A 7074-nucleotide genomic window follows, 5' to 3' on the forward strand; every position below is an offset into this window, starting at 1 on the left:
CACTGGAGACAGATGGGCTGTGACTCAGTCCATTTCACTGGAGACAGATGGGCTGTGACTCAGTCCATTCCACTGGAGACAGATGGGCTGTGACTCAGTCCATTCCACTGGAGATAGATGGGCTGTGACTCAGTCCATTCCACTGGGGATAGATGGGCTGTGGCTCAGTCCATTCCACTGGAGACAGATGGGCTGTGACTCAGTCCATTCCACTGGAGATAGATAGACTGTGACTCAGTCCATTCCACTGGAGACAGATAGACTGTGACTCAGTCCATTCCACTGGAGACAGATGGGCTGTGACTCAGTCCATTCCACTGGGGATAGATGGGCTGTGGCTCAGTCCATTCCACTGGAGACAGATGGGCTGTGACTCAGTCCATTCCACTGGGGATAGATGGGCTGTGACTCAGTCCATTCCACTGGAGATAGATGGGCTGTGACTCAGTCCATTCCACTGGAGACAGATGGGCTGTGACTCAGTCCATTCCACTGGAGACAGATGGGCTGTGACTCAGTCCATTCCACTGGGGATAGATGGGCTGTGACTCAGTCCATTCCACTGGAGATAGATAGACTGTGACTCAGTCCATTCCACTGGGGATAGATGGGCTGTGACTCAGTCCATTCCACTGGAGACAGATGGGCTGTGACTCAGTCCATTCCACTGGGGATAGATGGGCTGTGACTCAGTCCATTCCACTGGAGACAGATAGACTGTGACTCAGTCCATTCCACTGGATATAGATGGGCTGTGACTCAGTCCATTCTACTGGGGATAGATGGGCTGTGACTCAGTCCATTCCACTGGAGACAGATGGGCTGTGACTCAGTCCATTCCACTGGGGATAGATGGGCTGTGACTCAGTCCATTCCACTGGAGATAGATGGGCTGTGACTCAGTCCATTCCACTGGAGACAGATGGGCTGTGACTCAGGGCCTTTGAACTTGCTCTTCCCGTTGCCTCCATATCCTTGTTGGAATATGAGTATCGAGTCCATATCAAGTCTGTTTTGCCTTTCCAGTCTCAGTTCTAACACCATCCTCTGCAAGCCTGTCCTGACCTCACACTTCACCATCACACCCTCCCACATCCCTTCTCTCATTTCCTGGTTTATTTTACTCTTGCCAGAAGTCGATATCTAATCTACTTTAGCAAATGCTTGTTTGTTTTTATTGATAATCTGTCTTGTCCACCAAAAGACCAGCTTCATGAGGGGAGGATTTTTTTGTCTCCCATTTATTTATTAATTTTCAATTTTTTATTGGGGGAATTATAATAAAATTACATTATTTCTCCCTTTCCTTACCTTCTTCCAACATCTTCCATATACCCCGTAGCCAGGACTTTGAAATTCATGGCCTCTTTTTCCTACTCTCTAGGGATAAGTAAAGAAAATTGTGTGTGTGTGTGGTGTGTGTGTGTGTGTGTATGTATGTGTGTATAGATGCATGTATGCTTATATTAATAATTCAACCTCCTTTAGGTATGTTTTCAGGACTGACCATTTGGTGTTGGATAATCAGTTGGTGTTTTCTTCCCTGGGGAAGACCATCTCTCCCGTTCTCAGCACTCCTTAGTTGCCTGTGGGTTCTTTGTCTGGGTTTGAGGCCCATGAGATTTTCCCCTTCTGTGTTATTCCTTGTTCCAGTCATGTTTAGGCAGCTGTGCTTGTGAGATTTTATGGATATAACTTTGACATTACTAGGAGACACAGTCTTACAGCAAACTCCCTGAAGTTTTGACTTTTACTATCTTTTTGCCCCCTCTTCCAAATGTTCTCTGAGCCTTTGTTGTGGGAGTGTTTTGTAGATTTATCGACTGGGACTGGGCTCAACAATGGCGTTTTGATCCTTTGTGATTTTCTGTAATATTCTCTATCTGTTGCAAAGAGAAGTTTCCTTGATGAGGGGCAAGAACTACCCTTCTGTGTATGTAGAAGGGAGGATAGTTTTTCTCATTTCTGTGGTTCACAGAAGTATCCCCTAGAATCTTACACATTGTTAAATAAATAGCCATATTGAAAGAATGAGCTGACAGAAGGCAGAGTGCTGATATGGTGCTTTTGTTTGGTTAGTTTTGTTTTTTTGTGACAGGGTCTAATGTAACCCAGGGTGGCTTTGAACTTGTTTAGTTGAGGATGTCCTTGAGCTCCAGATCCTCCTGCCTCTACCTCCCAAGAGCTGGAAAGATACCCTGGGCCACCGAGTCCTGCTGACACACTTTGGATGTTAATAATTCGTTCTAGAACAGGGTCTCAGTATGGGCAAAGCTTTCATGACCGACAGTGTTTTGAGCCAGCTTGAACAGACTTTTAAATACTCTTTTGGGGGAAGATGTAATTTACAGTGAATGTTTAGAATTCTAAGAATTCTGCCATTTAGGGTGCAATGGAATCCTACTGTTACTTTAGGACTTTGGAATATGGCAAAAGATGGGATGTTTATTTTATTTTTTTATTTTTAATTTTTTTTGGTTTTTCGAGACAGGGAGATGGGGTGTTTAATAACAACATCTAGGGCCTTGTGTGTGTGTGTGTATACATATATATGTACATATGTACACCTGCCTCAAAAAACAAAGATAATTGTAAAAGTTCAATCAAGGTCATCAGGAACATAATGAGTTTGAGGCATGCCTGGGATACAAGAGACTCAAAAAATAAAAATATAAGAACACCCACTGTCCTTGTAGAAGACTCAGGCTTGGTTCCTGGCACCCAAATGGTGACTCAAAACCACCTGTAATTTCAACGCAAGAGGATTTGATGTTCATTATGGTTTCTGTGAGCTCCAGGAATGCTTGTGGTACACATACATACATGTAGGCAAAATACTCATACACATAAAAACTATATCTTTAAAAAGTCTGTAGAAGGTTATGTGTGATGATGCTTTTAGTCTTAGCAGTTCAGAGGCAGAGGCTTTCTGTGTGTTTAAGGCTGGCTTGGTCTACATAGTGAGTTCCTGGACAGACAGGGCTGTGTAGAGAGACCCTGTCTCAAAAATAAATAAATAAATAATAGAGAACGAATTAAGAAGATACTTTTTGCCTGTTTTTGTTTTTCGAGACAGGATTTCTCTGTGTAGTCCTGGCTGTCCTGGAACTTACTCTGTAGACCAGGCTGACCTCGAACTCAGAAATCTGCCTGCCTCTGCCTTCCAAGTGCTGGGATTAAAGGTGTGCACCACCACTGCCTGGCGTGGGTACATCTTTATAGCTGGAACTATAAAGCTGCAATGCAACTTTTTGAACCACTGAAATTGTGTATATGGCTAATGTTAAGACCCTTGAATGACTCTCCCTTGAGAAGCTTACATCCACAATAGACATGTCTTACTCTTTACCTGAGCAGCCTGTGCTTAAATTTGAGTTAAGCCCTCTTCCTAACAAACTTCTTCTGTTCTTCATACTGGCTTGTCCTGAATATTTTGTTGTTGGTGGTGGTTGGTTTTGGTTTGTTTGTTTGTTTGTTTTTGTTTTTTTGAGACAGAATCTTATTATATAGCCCTGTCCTGTAACTCACTATATAAACCAGGCTGGACTCAATCTCAGAGGTCCCTCTGCTTCTGCCTCCCCTGCATTCAGGGATGCACCACCATATCTGGTCCCTGAAATTCTTTTCTGCAGCACAGTCAAGAGTCCCAGTCTTCCCTTGAGTAATGGTCTCTGAGAAGAACTCTTTGTGGACTGAGGAGATGACAATGGGTTAGGGACTAACTGTGCAAGCATGAGGAGCAGGATTTGGCAGGATCCTTGACACTCATTCACACAGAAGCTGGGACATGGTTACACATGATTGTGACCCCAGTGTAAGGGAGGCAGGATCTGGAGCAGAGAAAATGGATCCCTGGAATTCACGAGCCAGCCACTCTACCCAATTGGTGAGCTCGGGCTTCAATGACAGATCCTGTCTCTAAAAATAAGGTAGGGCTAAAGGGATGACTCAGCAGTTAAGAGGGCTTGTTACTCTTGCAGGGACCCCAAATTTGATTCCTAGTACCCTTATCAGGGAGCTTACAACTACCTGTAATTCCAGTTTCAGGGGATCCAATGTTCTGGACTCTAAGGATACCTGTATGCATGCAGTATACTATACACATGGACACACACATACAAAGATAGACTAAAAAGAGATAAGCTGGAGAGTGAGAGTAGAAGATACTAATGTCTACCACATGTGTACCTCTCCTCTCACCCCTCCCCCACCTTTGGGCCTTTCCTTTGGTCTAGCCCCTATAACTTGGCCCTCAAGTGGTTGATATTTTACAAAGAAGATTTCATTCTCTAGACTCAGCCTCTATCTCAGTGGGTAGAGTGTTTTCCTCTGGCATGGACAAAGCCCTGGGTTCTGTCTCCATCACAGTATAAACTGATGGTAGTTTACACACTAATGGAAGTGAAACTCAAGAGGTAGAGGCAAGAGAATCAAGAGAATCAGAAGTTCAAGGTCATCCTGGGATACATTGCAAGTTTGAGGCCAGCCTGAGCTACGTGAGACCTTATCTTAAATATAATATCTGTGTATGAAGATTTAATTTGCTGTTATGGCTTGAATGTGAGATGGCCCCCATAGTCTTATGTCTGTGAACACTTGTTCCCTAGCTCTGGGGCTGTTTTAAGAGATTGTGGAATCTTTGGGACCATGGCTTAGTTTGTAGAAGTGGGTCATTGGGTAGGCCTTGAGGATGTTATCCACTTCTGGCCAGAGGCTTCTGCTTTCTGGTCTTCCGATGTAAGAGGAGCAGCTGTTCCAGATGCCATGATGGGCTGTACCTCTTGAAACTATGAATCAAAACAAACCTTTCTTCCTTAAATTGTTTCTGTGAGATACTTTGTCACAGCCAACAGGACTGAATCCCACTTTTTCTATAATTTAATTTCTCTACAGTTTCTTATATGGAAAATAAATCTAATGGCTTGGTGTGGTTGTGCACCAAGTGGTGGCTCATAACTGCTTGAAACTGTCACCAGAGGATCTAGCACCCTCTTCTGGCTTCTATAGGCAGCTGCAGTCATGTGCACTTGCTATACACATGTACATGCACACATGGGTACACATAGACACAGAACTAAAGAGCAAAAATTAAAAAACAAAACAAAACAAAACAAAAAACCCTCAAACCCAATGCCCACAACATACAACATACAACATACAATGCCCCCAACATATGAAAGAAAAATAACAATGGAATGAACTAGAACACTATGAACCTCAGTCTCTGCAGGGCCTCATGGGAGTGAGAGATGTGACCTTTGCATGTCTGATCAGAATGTGATGGCAGATGCCATTGTGTGTAAGCAGAAGGTGTCCAGATACCTAGGCAGGAACAAGGATGAGGAAGTGGCAGGAGATGATTTTGACCAGGTGCAGTCATGTGTCTGGACATCCTCTATGGACCCACATGATGTGCAATAATTGGGCCATGGCTGCGCAGGGCACAGTTCCATGGAACTGTGGTTAAAAGAACAGATAGCGCTATCCTATGTAGACCTTGCCAGAGCCTTTAATATACTCCCATGCTTTGCACAGCTTTCCAATTTACACTGTGATACTACCCCCAACCTCTTGGAATCATCTTTTAAGGGCACTGAGGATTTTTGCAAGTAATACTGGAAATTTGTCTTAGCACAAAGGGGAAGCTTGAATATGGAATTTCAGGGAGGCAGAGACTTCTGGCCAAGCATCAAAGGTTTCTTCTTGGTTACTCTCCTCTGAGAACCTGGGCACTGAGAACAAGCCTGGCTTCCTGTAGTTCTCTCTGTGGTGGCCCAGTGGGGTTGCAAACTTTGGACAGGACAAATTAGGAACTCAGGGGAAGACTATGCAGGGTCAGGCCAAACTGGATGGAGTCTGGGCTGAAGAAGGGGCTAATGGAGACAGAGAGGAAGATCCTGAACTGGAGTTTGGCTTCAGCCCTTGGATCACGTCTTTTGATCTGAGCTGGGGGTGGAGGGTGTCCCAAGTCTTGTGGGTCTTCTGGGAAGGTTGTGGAGTCCCCTGGGATAAAATCCAGGGGTTAGCTCAGCAGAGAAATATTTGATTTCTTCTCTTGGCTCCTTCTTCTTCTTCCCCAGTTTGAGGTCACAGTGGGTGACTGCAGATAGCCCCACTCCTTTGAAAGTAAACACAATGCTGGCTCTTCTTGGCTTCCCTCCATACCAGCCACTAGCTCCCCCCTCCCCCTTGAGCTCCAATGTTTCAGCTTCCTTCAGTCCATGCACCTCTGCATATTTGCTGCATCTTTAGTTTGGAAAAGAAGGAAGGGAAGAAGCCTGGGGATTTGATCCATTCTGGCTTTACTCCCTGTGAGTGCAGGCGACATTCTAGAAAAACCTAGGGAAACTGAGAGGAATGCAGGACTGACTTCTTATCCTTAGCATGTGGTGTGGTGACTACCATCACTGCTGTAGTTACTGTAAATAAGGCAGGGAATCTGGAGAAAAGTTGAGAGGGAACAGGGCCAGGGCTGCCTCTGCCGCTGCTGCCACTGCCTCCTCAGCCACTGCCTCCTCCTCCTCCTCCTCCTCCTCCTCCTCCTCCTCCTCCTCCTCCTTCTTTTTTTCCAGATCCTTTTGTCTTTATTCTTATTCCTCTTCCTCCTCTACCTCTTATCTCCTTTTCCGTTTGAGTCTAGGCAGATCTTGTCCTGTGTTAGCTTCTTACATGTTGGCATTGTCAGCCCCAGTGGCAGAGACACAGCTCCATGCTGTCCCTTGCTGTAACCTAAAGCGTTCTTTTCACAGACCTACACTCAAGCAAAAATGAGATTCTTGTCTTGAAAAAGAAAAATGAAAACAAACAAAAAACCAAACAAACAGAAAACCCTGGATGAAAGAGAGAAAGGAAGGAAAGAAGAAAGGAAGGAAGAAAGGAAGAAAGAAGGAAAGAAAAGAAAGGTGTCTTGTTTAGGACACACCCAAGTGTGGATAGAGCTTCTCAAGGGAGAGTTGAACTCAAGTGGTTTTGCAGTAGCTGTACTTGTGACTTTGGTGGTGTCCAAGCTCCATCTCAAAGGAGTTGAAGGAACTTTACTACTCTTCTTTTTCAAGAAATTAAATTATGAGCTGT

This window comes from Grammomys surdaster, unplaced genomic scaffold (genome assembly GCF_004785775.1).
Source record: "Grammomys surdaster isolate TR1022 unplaced genomic scaffold, NIH_TR_1.0 125271, whole genome shotgun sequence".
NCBI classification, from domain to species: Eukaryota; Metazoa; Chordata; class Mammalia; order Rodentia; family Muridae; genus Grammomys; species Grammomys surdaster.